This window comes from Canis lupus, chromosome 4 (assembly GCF_011100685.1).
Source record: "Canis lupus familiaris isolate Mischka breed German Shepherd chromosome 4, alternate assembly UU_Cfam_GSD_1.0, whole genome shotgun sequence".
NCBI lineage: Eukaryota > Metazoa > Chordata > Mammalia > Carnivora > Canidae > Canis > Canis lupus.
This window is the reverse complement of record NC_049225.1, coordinates 39,437,813-39,457,135: the sequence shown is the minus strand read 5'-3', so window position 1 is coordinate 39,457,135 and position 19,323 is coordinate 39,437,813.

Sequence of the window (19,323 nt, the reverse complement as noted above, 5' to 3'; positions counted from 1 at the left end):
ATCCATTTTTTTCTGTGGTGTTTGCCTGGAGAAGAGAAGTTATTACAATTTTCTGTCTTTCTAGGCTATCCTTTTTCAGATGAAGCAGGCTTTTATTGAGACTTTTTTATTTGTGCCCATTGGCATTTCCAGGCTACTGGCTTTCCTACCTGCAAGTCTGGGGTACATATTTGAGACTAAAAACCAAAACAAAACCACAGGAATTTACCACTGTGTTGTTCCTTGGGTTCTGAGGTCCTTAGCTGATTTGTCTTCTTCTTTACACATTTCAGGGTCTTTTTATGTTTGTTTTATATAATATCCAAGGATTTTAGTTTTTAATACTTAGGGAAACATATATCTATTTTATTTTCCTAGAAGCACAAGTTTCAGTTAATATTTTAAAAGGAAATGTCCAAAGGCAATTCAGTGAAGAAAAGTAGTCTTTTCAATAAAGTGCTGAAATAACTGGATATCCATGTGCAAAATTATGAACCTCTACATAAATCTCATATAAAAGAATAACTCAGAATGGATCATACATATAAATGTAAAGTGTGAAATCATGAAATGTTTAGAAGAAAATGTAGGAGAAAGTCTTGATGATATAGGATTAAGCAAAGAGTTCAAAGTGGGTAAGTTTGGTTTCATCAAATAAAAAAATACAGAAATATTTATAACATCTTTATTTCTAAGAGCCAAAAGTTGAAAACAACTCAGATATCCTTCAGTGGATGAATAATTAAAGTGTTCTCCGTATCATGGAATACTACTCAGCAATAAAAAGAAGCACCCTATGGATACACACAAAAACCCGAACGGATCCCCAGAAGATTGTTGAGTGAAAAAAGCCAATCACAAAATACTGTATTGTTCCATTTATGTAGCATTCTTGAAATGGGAAAATTTTAGAAATAAAGAACAGGTTAGTGGTTTCCAGGGTTTTAGGAGGGGGTGGGGCTTGAAAAAAGTGCATGAAGCTATAATAAGGTGAATTATATTGATTGATTATAAAACTTTAAGCAAGCCTTGCTTTCCTGAAATAAACCCTGCTTGTCTGTGATGTAATATATTTTTTATGTATTATTGGGATTGATTTGCTGTATTCTGTAGAAGATTTTTACCCTTATATTTGTGAAGGATATTGATTTATAGTGTTTTTAATTGTAATTTTTGCCTGGTTTTAGTATCAAGGTAATGCTGTTCTCATGCAATGTTATTAGGTGCATACACAGTTAGATATATGTCATTGTTGTGACCTATGATAAAGGTCAAATTGAAAACTTTATAATTAGGTAATGTCTTTCTGTATTCTTGGTAATATTCCTTGTTCTGAGGTCTACTTTGGTATTAACATAAGTATGTCAGCCTTTTTTGATTAGCACTTGCATGGTATATCCTTTTCCATTCTATTTTAACATGTCTGTGTTTGTATTCGCGGTTTATTTCTTATAGAAGCCTATATTGTTTTTAAAATCCTATTTGACAAATTTTGCCTTTTAATTGTTATGTTTAGATTATTTACAGTAAATGCAATTATTGATATGGTTGATTAAAGTCTGTCACTTAGATTGCTATTTTCTGTTGATTCTATCTCTTTTGGTTCTTTTTGTTTGATTTTTCTTTTGGATAGGGTATTTTTTATTACTCCATTTTATCTAAACTATTAGCTTAGGTATTATTTATCTATTGCTACACAACCAAAACTTAGTTATTTAAAACCACACACCTTTATTGTCTCATAGTTTCTATGAGTCAAGAATATAGACCCAGCTAAACTGAATCCTCTCCTTCATGGTCTCTGCCAAGGCTTCAAAGTATCAGCTTCGTATCTCTAAGTCTTATATGAAATTGTAACTGGAGAAAGATCTACTTTCAATTTTACTCAGTGGCTATTGGCAACATTTAGTATCTTGCTAGCTATTGGCTCACGGCAACCCTCAGTTTCTTGCCATTTGGGCCTCTCTAAAATAATGGGAGTCTATAGCAATGTGGAAATCATAGTCTTTTATAGACAAATCAAGAAAGTAATATTCCATTACTTTTGTCAAATAATATGTTGACAAATTAGTTTGAAGCATGTCACTAGTTTCCTCCTGTATTCAAGGGGAAGCAATTACATGAAAAAGTGATTATAGAAGAGATCATTAGGGGCCATCTTAGAAGTCTGTCTACCACAGCTTATTCTATATTACCTCTTAAAAAAAAATTAGTGTTTTGGGACGCCTGGGTGGCTCAGTGGTTGAGCCAGCTGCCTTCAGCTTGGGATGTGATCCTGGAGTCCTGGGATCAAGTCCCACATCGGACTCCTTGCAGGGAGCCTGCTTCTCCCTCTGCTTATGTCTCTGCCTCTCTCCCTGTGTCTCTCATGAATAAATAAAATCTTAAAAAACATATAAAATAGGGCACCTGGGTGGCTCAGTGGTTGAGTGTCTGCCTTCAGTTTAGGTTGTGATCCTGGGGTCCTGGGATCAAGTCCCACATCAGGCTACCCATGGGGAGCCTGCTTCTCCCTCTGCCTGTGTCTCTGCCTCTCCCTTGTGTCTTTCATGAATAAAAGAAAAATCTTTAAATAAAATAAAATTTAAAAAATAGTGTTTAAAATGTCTATACTACCCAAAGCAATCTACACATTGAATCCAATCCCTATCAAAATACTGCCAGATTTTTTTCACAGAGCTAGAGCAAACAATCCTACATGGAACCACAAAAGACCCCAAATAGTCAAAGCAATTCTGAAAAAGAAAAGCAAAGCTGGAGGCATGACAATTCTGGACTTCAAGCTATATTGCAAAGCTATAGTCATCAAGACAGTATAGTACTTGCACAAAAACACACATAGATTGATGGAACAGAATAGAGAAACAAGAAATGGGCTCACAACTGTATGGTAACTAATATTTTCACTTGATTCTTTCTTATACCTTTAATTTTTCTGATGAAATTTCTCATCTGGTCATGCATATTGTCAATCTTTTCCACTAGAAATAGGGAAGAAAGATCTGAACAGAACTATGTGCCTTTCCTGTAGTGCTCTTATTTTCATATCCAAGTTTTATACCATGAAGGAGGCTTTCTCTGGCTTTTTGCTCTGCCCACAAACTTTATTGTGAGCACCTGGTAAAATATATGGAGAATTGTGAGTAAATGAAAATTCTCACATCTGTTGTTTCTGGGTATTCTGTACTCTCACACTGCCTCAAATTCAACTTTTAGCAATCCATTAAATTTTTAGCTGAATTATTCTCACCAACTTGTACAGTGTCTGGTATCTATCCCAGGTAAGCAAGTGCTGACATGCCTATCTTTCCTTAGCTTTCAAGTAAGTTGATTGTACTGTAACCATAGCACTTTGATGGGTTAAAAAAAATTACAGTTTTTGCAGATACTCAGCTTTTTTTTTGTTAAGATGGGAGTGATGCTTTTTCCAGCTTGGTACATACTACACTGAATCCAGGAATTTGGGCAATTGACTATTTCTTGACTACTTAATTTCATGTCATCATGAAATTTTGATCACCATGTCTCTCCTCTGTCAAATTTATGGATCTCAAGGATAGAGATTTCATCAATCATTAGTCTTTGGTTCATGACATTTTCATTGATCAGTGCATGGTCTGCTTTTATTTAGTTATTTTTAATATGCAATAAGCAACTGTGAACTTGCCCCTAAAATACTATCTTGAAAATAAGTTATATCCAATCACATTGTTCAATACCTTCAAATCATCCTCCTTCCCTTTCCTTTCCTTTCCTTTCCTTTCCTTTCCTTTCCTTTCCTTTCCTTTCCTTTCCTTTCCTTTCTTTTTTTTTTTTTTTTAAAGATTTTATTTATTCATGAGAGACAGAGAGAGAAAGAGGCAGAGACACAGGCAGAAGCAGGCTCCATGCAGGGAGCCTGACAGGGGACTCAATCCTAGGTGTCCTAGGTGTCCAGGATCAGGCCCCAGGATGAAGGCAGTGCTAAACCAGTAAGCCACCTGGGCTGCCCACCTCCCTGCCTTTCCTATTCAAGAGAACCATCCTACTGATGCTATGCATATGATTTCTTTCCTTTCCTTTCCTTTTTATGTAGTTTTATTGTTTTCATATGTCCCTTAAAACTTACATTATAAATCTAGGTGTTAATTTTCTAATAGGGACATGCAGGATGTAATCTTTTCGGACTTTTAATATTACATTAATGTTACATATTATATTGCGAACATTCATACATATTATTGACTTTCATTGTGGTTTATTTTATTCTGTACATTTTAAAGTTAAGTAAAGCATGGGAGAATATCCACATTTCTTGGAATAACACAAATTGAGCCTAGATTTTCTGACTTTTCCTTATTATAAACTCACTGACCACTTGCTTAATCTGCTTAATTTTATTGATGATAAATGATAATAAACCTAAATTAGTTCTCTGGTTTCTATACCTTTAGAAATCTGATTGTATATATAGAAATACTTTATATTCCTAGAAAAGCTACAGAATGAAATAAAATTAAACTGTAGACTCCTACTTGAAGGACCTGACTTGTTGCTTCATGAAATATACACATTTTACTTAATATATGCTTTCTAAGAATCTGAGTACGAGGAAGATTTTTTATATTTATGGAAGTGCTCCAATAGAATCTAAAATGGCTCCATGTAATTGTCAGTTATCATGTCAGTCTCTCTGTGACCCTAATGTGTCCTCATTGGACCCTATTATTCCAGGAATCTTGTGAAGTTTAGATAAATTTTTCAAACAACTTGAAATAGCTTCACTAACTTTGGGTGACTATTAGTCCCAATATTTTAGTATACAAGTTATGTAATTTTTTGTTTTCTTTTTAAACAATCACCATGAAATGGGATCTTCTGGAGAGACCAGCTGAAAATTGAAATTATCCCAGAAAAGACAGTGCCATATAGTTAGCAAATGTGTACTACCCACTCCTGCCTGAAGGTGGGAGTCTTCAATTATATAGCAGTCCAGGGCAGAGGTTGTGGAGGAGCAGTGACCTGCAGTCAAGTTTCCTGCCTTTGTGAGTCAGGTTCTGGTAGGGCATTCATTTCACTCATTCAATATTTACTTATGTAATAATTATTGAGTACCTATGTTCCAGATTCTGTTCTAGGCCCTGGGGGACCAGAAGTGAACAAAACAGGCAAAAATCTCTGTCTTCAAGGGGAGACAGGTAATAAAATAAATAAACGTTAAAAAAAATAGTACAGAGAAAAATAGAGGAGATGAAAGTGTGTCAAGGGATGCAGTGTTAAGTAGGCAGGTGAAGGGAAGGCCTCACACAGAACGTAACGTTTAAGTAAAAATTTGAAGTAAGAAAGCTGGACATGCAGATATATGAGGAAAGACCATACGAGCATTCTGCATAGAGGCCAATGTTTTAGGCCTGAAGATTGGGGGTGGGGATGGGGGGGAAAGAGGTCCAGAGGAGTGAGAGATAGAGTATTAGGAAATGAGGTGAGAGGGTAACAGAGACCAGGTTATATTGTGCCCACTTTGAGGATTTTGCTTTTCTTCAGAGTTAGATGAAAAACTACTGGATGATTTTGAGCAAAGGATTGACATGAACCAGCTAACATTGAATGGAACAATCTTGGCAACTGTTTTGAGCATGGATTGAGAGGAAGCAAGGGCCTTCTTACCTTATGAGTTGGTGAGGGATGATTTTTCCTCAGTTCTTTAATATAAACATATAAAAATCAAGCAAGTAGGACTTCTCTACAAAAAGGAAATTTTCATGGGAAATTTTCAAATACTGTAAGTTTTCATTTTTTTGGCAATAGTCCATATTTTTAGAAGGGACACTCACATCCTTTTTACACTTCGTTTAAAAACAACAGATATGTAAAAAAATGCTAAACATCATTGTCAGGGAAATGCAAATAAAAACCACAATGAAATATCACTTCACATCTGTTAGAATAGCTAAAAGCAAAAGGACAAAATATAACAAGTCAGTGAGCATATGGAGGAAAAAGTACCCTTGTGCACTATTGGTGGGAATGTAAATTGGTACAGCCATTATGGAAAACAGTATGGAGATTCCTCAAAACATTAAAAATAGAACTACTGTAAGATCCAGCAATTCCACTTCTTGGTATATATCCAAAGGAAATGAAATCAGTGTTTCAAATAGATATCTGCTCTCCCATGATCACTGCAGCATTATTCACTGTAGCTAAGATGTAGAATACACACATAGAGTTGACCCTTTAACAACATGGGTTTGAACTTCATAGGTCCACTTACACAATTTTTTTTAATTAATACAGGATAGTACTATAAATGTATTTTGTTTTCCTTATGATTTTCCTAAAATGTTCTTTTTTCCAATTTACTTTATGGTGAGAATACATTATATAACACATATAACATACAAAATATGTGTTAATTGACTTAATGTTATCAGTAAGGCTTCTGGTCAAGAGTAAACTATTAGTACAGTAGCTAAATTTTGGGAGAGTCAAAAGCTATACATAGATTTTTGACTGTTGGGAGGATCAGTGCCCCTAATCCCTGTATTGTCCAAGGGTCAGCTATATGTATGTATGCACATTCATGGAATATTACTCAGTCTTAAGAAGGAAATCCTGGCATATATAGCAACCTGATCAAACCTGGACAACATTATGCTAAGTGATTAAGCCAGGTTCAGAAAGACACTGCATGGTCTCATTTATATGTGAAATCTAAAGGAGTTGAATCATAGAAGCAGAGAGTAGAATGATGGTGTCCGGGGCAGGGGAGTGGGGGAAATGGAGAGATGCTGGTCAAAGGATACAAAGTTTGTAAAATGATGCAGTTTGCAGTTATGCAAAATGAACATATTCTGGAAACTTAATGTACAGCATGGTGGTGACTATAGTTAATCATGTTGTACTATGCATTTGAAATTAATTGAGAATAAGTCTTTTAAAAAATATTTTATTTATTTGAGAGAGAGAGCATGAGTGGAGGGGAGGGCCAGAGGGAGAGGGAGAAGCAGATGCCCTACTGAGCAGCGAGCCCAACGAGGGGCTCAATCCCACGACCCTAGGCTTATGATCTGAGCTGAAGGCAGACATTTAAGCAACTGGGCCACCCAGGCTCCCTGAGAGTAAATCTTAAATATCTTCATCACATATACAAAAAAATGGTTGAGGTGATGGATATGTTAGTTTGATTGTGGTGATCATTTTACAATGTATATGCATATTAGCACAGTGTATGTCTTAAACATTTATAATGCGTATTAATTATATCTCAGTAAGGTTGGAAGAAAATAACAATAGATGGTTACAGCCCAATAATCCTTTCTGGTGTTTTAGAGAGGAATAAAAGGAATTTTCTGCAAGGTGTTCCATAACATCCAGTAAACTTATATTCAACTATTTGATTTCACCATATTGGCTAACTTATCTCTCATACACTACTGTTTTTTAAAAAAGCTTGTTTTTTAGAACTCAGTGGATTTTTCCCTCTAGCATAAAATTATTCATTTTTCCTCACTGATTTAAAAATAAATGTTTTGGGGAGATGAGCAAGGAAGTGTTAAGAAAAGAATGAAAACCCAGAAGAAAAACCTATAAAAGTTTTTATAATTTTCAGTCTTTTTTATTGAAATATATTTGGCATATAACATTGCAAAAATTTACATTATACAACATGTTAATTTGATACATTTATATATTGTAATATGATTGTCATTGTAGCAATAATTAGCACCTCTGTCAGATTTCATAATTATTCTTTCTTTTAATTTTTAGAAAGGGAGGGTGAGGAGCAAAGAGAGAGGGAGATAGAATCTTAAGCAGGCTCTGTGCCTAGTATGGAGTTTGACATGGGGCTTAATCTCACAACCTCAGGTCAGATCATGACCTGAGCTGGAATCAAGAGTCAGATACTTAACTGACAGAGCAACCCAGGTTCCCTGTTCTTTTTCTTTCACAGTTGGTATTCAGTCTTTATAGTTTCACATAGTCAAAAATCATAATGTCTCTACAATTCAGATTCCTCTTTTTATTCAACATTATAAACGTTTCTCATGTCACCAAAAATTCTGAGATCATTTTTAATGACTGCATAATATTTCATCATATGACATGAGCCACAATTTATCCATCTACCCCCTGTTTGTTGATATTTAGGTTGGAAGAACTCAATCCCTACTCTCATTAAACCATAACTACACAAATAATCATATAATTTTTAAAGAATGATAGGTATTTCAACATAGAAAAACAGGATCCTAAGGGAATACAATGGAGTCAAATGTAGTCTGAGGTCTCTCAGGGGAGACTTCTCTGAGAAAGTAATATTTAAGTGACTCTGAAGAAGAATAAGAAATTAATTACAGGAATAGGAAAGAGCACTCCCTGAAGAGGGAGTCACAGAGGAAACATCATGTGGAAAGTCTCTGGGATGGGAAGGAGTGTGTTTGGGAGGTCAGGGAAGCTGGAGCATAGCTATAAGGGAATGGTGGCAGGAGGTAAAGCTTGTGGAACAGTCAGGGGACAAATCATAAAGACCCTTTCAGACTAAGTTTTAGATTTTGGCGTTTATCTTTAAAAAGGGGAAGGAGGAAGAGGATAGGAGGAGGAGTGGGGGGTGAAAAAGAAGGAGAAGGAGAAAAAAAAGCTTCTGAAGAATTCAAGCAAGGAAATAACATTACTAGACTTTCATTTTACAGAAACTGCTTGGACTACAGTATAAAGAATATATTAGTGGGGAGGAAAACAAGCCAGGAGACTTGTTAGATGAGGAGACAGAGTGGACTCAGGAGTCATGCAGAGGAGTCAACTGATGTGAGAGATATTTAGGAGGGAGAATGATGAGGACCTGGTGATTAGATATAGAAGTGGGGAATAAGATGTCAAGAATTCTTCTCAGTTTTCTAGTTGGATAATGGATGGATGGATGATGGTATAATTCACCAAGAGGCAACACAGGGGAGCACATTTGAGTCAGGAGTTCAGTTTTGGATATGTTGAGATTCAAGTGCCTGTGAACCATTGAATGGAGATGTCAAGGTGTCAAGATGTCAAGACCACAGTTGTATATATGGGTCTGGAGTCCAGAAGAAACTTCTGTTGCTCAAGATATAAATTTAGGAGTTATCGATATATGAATGGTATTTGAAGTCACAGAATGTGACTGTCAAGTGAGCAAGCCTGAGGACAACCTAGGATAGAGCCTATGCTGGGTGCTGTGCTGCCCAATTAGATCCTCCTATAGGACTCAAAGACTTCTGCCCCTCGAGTGTTGGCTGGCAGCCATAGCTATCTATTAGCCAGGAATTGCCCTTGGCTGAAGACAGCCACCTTGCCCAAGAAAGATCTTGCCGTCTTGGAGCAGGGTGTCCACCTGCATCTGAACTCAGGACAACTAAGAGAGGCCATCCCAGCTTCACAGGTACTTGTGAGATTGTCTGAGGGCTTTGTTGAGATTGTATCACAGTTCAAGTTCTCCCTCTGGTCAATCCTGCTTCCTTCCTTTCCTTTCTTCATCCCAAGAATTCTTTAATGAGTTTCCTGCATTCAGAACACTCAGAATCAGCTTCTGGGGGAACCAGTTCTACAACCAAAACTTTCCACTCAATTGTGAAACATTTTACAACATAGACTGCGAAAACTTTTGTTGGAAAAGACAGATGAATGGATCATTTAACAGGAAAAAGTCCCTTGGAATGCATTTTAAGGACAAATACTTCTAGGCAAACTTAAAACTTTTTTTTAAAAAAGGCTTTATTCTTATCAACTTATTTCTAAGTAGATCTCAGACTTAATTGGAAGGATTCTTCATAAGTCATCCTGCTTGAATTAAGCTGATGTCAATTTTAACCCCCAGAGCTTGCCTCCTTTATTTAGAAAGTCTTCTTCATGTGTTTCTAGCCAATCCGGGGAGAAATGTGGGCTGGCCTTTCTGTCATTTGCCTTTTGGCCTCTCTAGTGTTCATTTATCCTTTAAATTAAAAGTAGGCAACATCGTCTTCCCTTTTTAAGAAGAAAGGATCTCATGCTTTTCATAGCTTTCTGACTGCTGTTGTTTGAAATTTAAATATAGAGCTTCTAGCAATAGTATGAGCATAGCTTCCTTTTATGTTGGCCTCTGGGAGATTCTTAGAACAGATTTCTAAAAAGCTTATATTTCTATCACACCATTACATTTTGAATAACATTCTTAAACTGACAACTTAAGAAGATTTATAATGAGACGTTTAAAGTGCTTTTATCATCTCTTTGATTGGAGGTATATCTTATGCATGGAAAGAAAACAAAACATTAAATGCTAAGATATAATGAAAACCTATCACAGAAGCATCACAGATCCTTTGAAACTTATGTATGTAAAGTAATTATTTTCAGATAAAGTATCATTGAGCCCTTTGGGAAAAGACTCTCACTGTATTCACTTTTCTCCCACTATGAATCCTGACAATAGTGTCTCAGGAAATGGAAATAAAATGGGAAAATGTACATCAGTGAAAATAAAGAGGGGTTTAATATCTGATAAATATGGGAAAAATAAGCACCAGGAAAAGGAGGAGAAAAGATGTGATGTGAAAAAAATGATGTGTGCTAATCATTTCATTTTATATGGGAAAATATCAAAATGTGTTGTTCTATTCTTGAGGCCAAGAGATGAATGTTGACTCAAATATGTTTTTGGTATATTAAAAAATAACTGAAGACACAATTTTAAAACATTATATGTGCTTTCCAATTTATTGGAGAAAAAATTTATGTAAAAAGCAATGAAGGAAATGAAGAAAATAACAAGAAACAATAAACATGACAAGTGTAAGACAATACATGTTATCATAGGACTTAATTTTAAGGAGATAAATTCCATATTAAAAAGGTTACTTATAATGACCTACTTAAGAAATAAAGTCCAATTATAACAGGCTGAGAAGAGCAAATACAAATAATAGAAAAGAGTTTGCATTTGTATTTTAGATAGAGAGGAATTCAAACTACAAGGCACTAAAAAGGACTTAAAGATCATTTTTTTCCATAAAAGCAAAATTCACAACAAGATGTGACATAATGAAGCTATATATCAAATAACATAGCTTTAATGCAAGGAGGAATGTCACAACAGTAATAGAAAATAGCAACACTTATCTTTCATGTCTTTTTTTAAAAAAGATTTATTTATTTGAGAGAGAGAGGGTGAGAGAATGAAGGGAGGGGGGAGGGAGAGAGGGAATCTAAAGGCAGACTCCCTGCTGAGCATGGAGCCTCACTGAGGTTCAATTCTATGAGTCTGAGATTATGACCTGAGCTGAAACCAAGAGTCAGATGCCCAACTGACTGAGCCAGCCAGGTGCCCTTATCTTTCATTTCTTGACAGATCAAGCAAGTGAAAAATCAGGGCATAGAGATTTAAATATCTTAAGCAACAGATCTGACTTAATAGTTATGTGTAAAAATTGTATGTATTTATATAGAAAATGACTTATTTCCTTAGACTCAGAAAATTTAAAAGAGTTCATATGTTAGGCCACAAAGAAAATTTACTACATTCTGCATAATAGAAAATTTACATAAGCCACTCTTGAACTACATACAATAAAACTAGAAACAGGTCTCAAAAGATACAAATTTGTAACAATGAAAAGTTAAGCATATAGAAATTAAAATAAAACAAATCTATTTCACTGAATAACTCTTGAGTCAGAGAAACAAATATTCAGTTAAAAGATATTTGAAGAATAATAATGAAAAAGCTCCAGTATCAGAGGAAAATTAAAATAATAGCATTAATTCCCCATTCTTCAAACAGGAAGAAAGCAAATCAATAAACTAGATATTTGTTCCAGGAAGTTCAAAAGAGACAAATGCGACATATTTAAGGAAATCAGAAAGAAGAAAAAAAATTAAAAGTATAAATGAGGAAACTAAAAATTGATTAACATAGGAGCTAGATTTTAAAAAATGTATCTAATAATTGAATAATATGAATAAATATTTGTTTTGCACTTACAGGTATTGTTTTAAGCACTTTGCATATATTAACTCCTTATAATGACACTATGTAGTAAGTATTAGCAGTATCCTGAATTTATGATGAGGAAACTGAGGCACAGAGAAATTAAGTAACTTACCCAAGACCAGAAATCTAGCAAGTGACAAAGCTGAGATTTGACCCCAGGCAGTCTGGCTCTAAAGACTGTGTCCTTAATTTCCACAATTATTAAGGAAAATAGTTGCAAACTCATAGAAACAATAAATACCAAGACATTTATAGGTGAAAAAAATGCCTATGACATTATACTAAAAATATGGATGATTTAAAAATATTCTTTATAAGTAACTTATGGTGCAAGACACCTAGAATTGTCACATAATGTTCAAAAGAATAATTATTTCTTTGTTTCATCCAGGACAATGTCAATACACTGTCTTAAGGGTACATTAGGTTAAGGGTGAAGTTGTTAAAGTTTAACCTCTTCAGCATGAAATTGTTGTTTTGAGTGATCAGCACTTGTTCTCACTTTTTGGAAATGCTCCCTTCTTTCTTCTAAGAAGTACTTTTGTCCACATTAACCAGTGGTTTGGATGGAAGTAGTCATCTCTTTCAAATTTCATTTTCCTTGTTAGGAGTGGGCTCTGGAGTCTACTAGGGCCCATCAGAGCCCTTCTCTGGGAATTTTGAACTTAGGACCTGAGAGGGAAAGTCTCAAATTCTTGTTTGGTATGATGGAGAAGCTTATTTTAGCAATACTTCTAAACTGAGAACAACTAAAATTTTGGCTAAAATAGAAAACAGCTATTTGAAACAATGAAATACTACTCTACAGCTTTGAAAAAAAGCCAAAACACGGACAACTCTAAATGCTAGTAAGGTTGTGGAGCAACAAGAACTCTGATTCATTACTACTGGGGTTGCAAAATAATACAAATACATTGGAAGAACTTGAGAGTTTTTTACAAAACTGATCATACTCTTCATTCCCTTTCCTTGGTATTTACCCAAATGAATTGAAAACATGTTTACATAAAAACATGTACACACATGTTTATTTTTTATTTTATTTTATTTTTTTTTTACTGGAGCTGGGGACCATGCCTGCGCAGCCAGCCCAGCCCCTACACACATGTTTAAAGTAGTCTTATTCATAATTGCTAAAACTTGAAAGCAATCAAGATGTCTTTCATTGAGTAAGTGAATAAATAAATTGTGGTACATCCAAACAATGGAATACTATTCAATGGTAAAAACTAATGAGCAATTAAGTCATGAAAAGACATGAAGGACCCTCAAGTGCATATTGCTAAGTGAAAGGAGCCTATCTGAAAGGCAATATAATGTATGATTCCAACTATATGACATTCTGAAAAAGGCAAATTTATAATCAATGGTTGGCAGGGGTTTGGAGAGAAGGAGGGAAGGATGAATAGGTAGAGCACAAGGGATTTTTAGGGCTTTGAAATTATTCTGTGTGATATTGTAATGATAAATGTATTATATGCATATTATTAATGGATACATTATACATTCGCCAAAATTAATAGTGTACGATACAAAGTAAACCCTAATGTGTAAACTATGGATTTTACTTAATGATAATATATCAATACTGGCTCATCAATTGAAATAAGTGTTCCACACTAATGTGAGATGTTAATAATAAGAGAAACTGTATGTGTGTTTGCATAGGGTGGGTGATGGCAGGAGTATTTGGGAACTTTGCACTTTCAGTTTTTCTGTAAACCTGAAACTGCTTTAAAAAAATAAAGTGTGTTGATTAAAAATAAGACAAATAAAACAGCTGTTTGAAGGAAAGGGACCAGTGAAGCAAGGACTTGAGGTGCTAGGGTTCTAAGAGAATTAATAATAGATTGGGGCAAACCCCAAATTTTCAGTGCTTTCCCCCTTCACACTACTAATTCTTAATGAAATACTTAGAAGTTTAGCAGAAGGCAATGGTCAAGAGCTTTCATCAGTCTCTTGGAGCTGGGGAGACAAACTTTGGAGTTGTTTGCTACAAAAATATCCAGGACTGGAAGGAATAAGATCCTAGAGAAAAGGGAACTGCTGGGGAGAGAGCCCAGTGTTTTCTTCCATATTTTCCTTCAAGATATTTTCTGATTTCTAATCTGTCCTAGAAGCTGATGACCCAAATAGAAAATGGATATGAAGAGGCTAAGAAACTAAATTGAACCTTTGAAGCCTCATGGTGCTACAGAGAAACAACTGGAGGTCAGTGTTTGGCATGGAGGAAGGGCTGATTAACACCCTAGGTTTTCATTTGAGAGCCCCAAGGGACTGTTAAAACCCAAAATAGACCAGATCTTACAAGAACTGAAACCTGGCCTCTAATTACCTCAATCCCTAATTGGATCAAAATGAATTTGCCCCTATTTAACTACCTGTCTGAATAAAATTAAATTATCTTTTTAGGAAGATCATGTAATCTAGAGCCTCTATAATTTTTTCATACATAGTATAAAATAATTAATAAAAAAATAACAGGCATGTCAGAGTCAACTAAGGGAGAAGAAAAAGGTAATAGACCCAGATCTATATGTGATCTGGATACTAGAATTATCAAACACAAACTTTAAAATATTTGTGAATGGTATTATTAAGGAAGCAGTGACAAAATGCAAAATATCACCAAAAACCTGAAACCTACAAGAAGAACTATTAAGACTATCTCTAAATAACTAAAATTAACTAACTCAATAGACAATTTACCAGTAAATTGTACAAGTTAAACAACAACAACAAAAAACCCTCTCATAATAGATTAGAGAATTGAAAGGTAGTTCATATAGAAAATATCTAGGTTAAAGCATAAAGAGGAAAAAGGAAAACAGGTGGACAATACAGAAAAGGCCATAGGAGATGTTGGGGAAAGGTCTGACATACATGTAATTAGCATCCCAGAAAAGAAGAGCGAAAACAGGACCAATACATATCTGGAGAGGTAAAGTGAAAGGAAATCAGTAAGGAAAATCAATAAAACTAAGAGGTGGTTTTTGAAAAGATTTTGACCAGGCTAACTGAAAAAAAAGAAGAGGGAGGACATAAATTATTAATATCATAAAAGAAAGAGGAGACATCACCATAATTCCATATACATTAAAAGGATAATACAGGAGTACTATGAACAAATATTATGCCCACACATTTAATAATGTAAATAAAATGGACCAATTCCATATAAGACACACTCTGCCAAAATTCATGCAAAAGGAAATAGACAATCTGAATAAATCTGTATTTCCTAAAGAAATGGAATCAATAATTAATAACCTTTCAAAACAGAAAGCACCAGGCCCAGATGGATTCAATGATGATTTCTACCAAACATTAAAGGAAGAAATCATGTCAATTATCTATCTTTTCAGAAGATAGGAGCAAAGGGTAAACATCCTAACTCATTCTGTAAGTCCAGCATTACCGTAATAGCAAAATCAGACAAAGAAATTACAAAAGAAAACTACAGACTAATATCTTTCATGATTATAGATGCAAAACTCCTCAACAAAATATTAGCAAAATGAATCCAATAATGTATAAAAACAATTATACACACAACTAATTATATATGCAATCATTTATCCCAGGTATGCAAGGCTGCTTCAACATTTGGAAATCACTTAATGTAATCCATCACATTAATAGGCTAAAGAAGAAAAATTGCATATTCACTTCAATAGGTACAGAAAAAGCATCTGACAAGATTCAACACCCATTTATGATTAAAAACTTTTGACAAGAGGGGAACTTCTTAACTTGATAAAGAACATTGTAAAAAAAAAAAAAACCCAACAGCTAACATCATACTTAATGGCAACAAACTGGAAATTTGCCTACTAAAATCAAGAACAAGGCAAGGATATCTTATAACTATGTTTCAGTGTCACACTGAAACTAAACATAGGACTTTATAGGAAGTCCTATAAAATTCAATAAAGGTATGGAAAGGAAATAAAAGGAATACGTATTGGGAAGGAAGAAATAAAATTGTTCATAGATGACATGAGAGTCTCTGTAGAAAATCTGAAAGAATCAACAACAAAACTCTTGGAACTAATATAAGTAGTTATAGCAAAGTTGCAAGATACAAGGTTAATATACAAAGGTCAGATGCTTTCCTATACACCAGCAATGAGTAAGTAGAATTTGTAATTAAAAATACAATACCATTTACTGTACCACCAAAAAAATTAAATACTAGAGAATAATCTAACAAAATATATCAAATATATGAGGAAAACAAGAATATGATGAAAGAAATCAAAGAAGATCTCAAAAATGGAGAGATATTCCATGTTCATGGATAGAAAAGACTCAATATTGTAAATGTGTCAATTTTTCCCAAGATGCCAGATTTTCTATTGATCTATAGGACCAATGTAATTTCAATAAAAATCCTAGCAAGTTATTTTATGGATATCAACTAATTAATGCTTAAGTTTGTATAGAGAGGCAAAAGATCCAGAATAGTCAATACAATATTGAAAAAGAAGAACAAAGTTGGAAGACTGACACTATCTGACTTCAAGACTTATTATAAATCTTCAATAATCAAGACAATGTGTTATTGGAGAAAGAATAGACCAAGAGAACAAAATAGAGAACCCAGAAATAAGCCTAAATATAGTCAATCAATCTTTGATAAAGAGCAAAGACAATTCAATGGACAGAAGAGAGTCTTTTCAACAAATGATGCTGGAACAATTGAATGTCCACATGCAAAATAATCTAGATGCAGACCTTCCATACTTTACAAAGATTAACTCAAAATGGATCACAGACCTAAATGTAAAATGTAAAACTATAAAATTCCTGGAAGATAACATAAGAGAAAATCTAGATGACCTTGTGTTTGGTGGTGGTGTTTTAGATTCAACAGCAAAGGCATGAACCATGGAAGAAATAATTGATAAGCTGGACTTTATCAATATTAAAAAAAATTCTGCTCTGCAGAAGATACTCTCGAAAGGATGCAAAGATTAGCCACAGACTGGGAGAAAGTATTTGCAAAAGATATGTTTTTTTATAAGGGACTATTACCCCAAATATACAAGAATTCTTAAAACTCAACAATAAGAAAACCTATTTTTAAAAATGAGCCAAAGACCTTAATAGACACTTAACTAAAGAGGATATATAGATGGCAAATAAGCAAATGAGATGTTCCACATCATATGTCATCATGGAGATGAAAATTAAACAACAATGAGATACTACTCTGTACCTATTAAAATGGCCAAATTCAAGAGACTTGGCAATGCCAAATGTTGGCAAGGATATGGAGTAATAGGAATTCTCATTCATTGCGTGAATGAGAATGCATAATGCATAATGGTACACTTTGGAACAGAGTCTGGCAGTTTCTTATAAAACTGAACATACTCTTATCATATGATACAGGAATTGGACTCCTTTGTTTTTCTGTAAAGGAGTCGGGAATTTATGTCCACACAAAAACCTGCACACAAATGTTTTTAGCAGCCACATTCATAATTCCCAAAATGTGGAGGCAACTACAATGTTCTTTAGTAGGCGAGTGGATAAACTGTGGAACACCCAGACAATGGAATCTTATTCAGTGCTAAAAAAAAGATGATCTAGCAGGCCATGAAAAGACATGGAGGACACATAAATGCATTTTACTATGTGAAAGATTGGTTCTTTCACATAATAAAATGCAACTTATGATATGATTCCAACCACATGACATTCTGGAAAAACAAAACTATGGAGACAATAAAAAGATCGGTGGTTGCTAAGGATTAGGGGAGTGGGAAGGATAAACAGGTGAAGAACAGAGGATTTTACAGCAGTGTGACCTATTCTGTGTGATAGTCTGATGGTGGAGACATTACACATTTGTCTAAATCCATAGAATGTACAACACCAAGAGTGAGCTCTAATGCAGACTATGAACTCTGAATGATAATGTTAAGTTTGGATTTAGTCTACTATTTCATTATTTGTTTTCTGCTTATTTCCTTTGTTTTTGTTGTTGTTGTTTTTCCTTTCTGCCTTTTTTGGATTTTTTTTTTTTTTAGTATTCCATTTATATTTCTTTATTGCAGTTTTGACCTTATCTTTGTATATTTTTGGTTATTATGGGGAATAGACATAACTAATTTTTCACTGTTCAGTGGGAATCAGTAATTTACCGTGTAGAGTACAGATACATTACTACTGTAGTGGCCCCTTTATATTCTCTTCTTTTTGTTGCAGTTATGCTATATATTACATCTACACATGGAAAACCTCATAAAAATGTCCTATTTGTGTTTTCACTGTCAAGCATGTTTCCCAGAACTCAATAGGAGAATAATAGTCTATTATATTAAGCACCTTTCAATATCATATTCTCCCATAAGGGATTTTCTCACATCACTCCAGCCCCCTGTTTCTTCCTGCAGCCTCTCTCCTGGCTTCACTTACCCAAAAGCTTGGATTCCTTATTGCCATGAGACAGACACTTCTCCTGGACCTTTTTTTTTTTTTTTTTTTTTTACTAAACTATCAGGATCTCTGGCTCGGAGTTATTAAAGTGTTGATTTCTGCTTGTGAATTACCCATAGCTGTGTGAAGGTTTTTTTTCCCCCTCTGGAGGCAGAAATAATTAAATTGAACAAAAATGTTCACAATTGACTCCATGTAGGTGTCTACATTGTGTTGTCCTTAGATTATGCTTGCACCTGAAAATCATCTTGGTCTTTGGAAAGGAGAAAATGAGAAACTAATATTAGAGTAACTTCCTCTCATATATATACATACCTCTATTGATATTGATAGTACCCTGTACAGGTCTGATATGTTATAGACTTTACTGTCTCAGAAGCATTTCTGTTTACACACACACACACACACACACATACATACATACACACACACGCATACATGCACATACATGTCCATTTCATTACTGAACAATACAGATAAAAGCATGTTTTCTTCTGGCTTTTTAGCCAGTAGAATGTATGCTCATCATGTGAGCACTAATTTAGGTGACCAAACAATTTATCATGGGAACCAGGATATTTTTGAAAGTGAAAGAGAATGCTATTACTAATACCAAAACCACTGGATCTTATGACGTGCATCATAAACATCACTGCAGCTGGGGATAAGTGACCAACAGTGATTTGAATCACAGTGAGGAGAAACCTGTGGCAGTAGTCTTAATCTCAAAGGATTCCAAGAGTGTAAGGGCAATCCCCAGAGGTGAAATAATTCAGCCATTCAGAACCCTGTCTCTGAGTTAAAAGAGGTTTCCCTGAGCACAGTCTCATCTTATTCACAACCACTCTGCAAGGAAGGTATTATTATTCGCATATCAGAGATAAAGAAATGGAGGCTTGGAGAGGGAATATAAAATG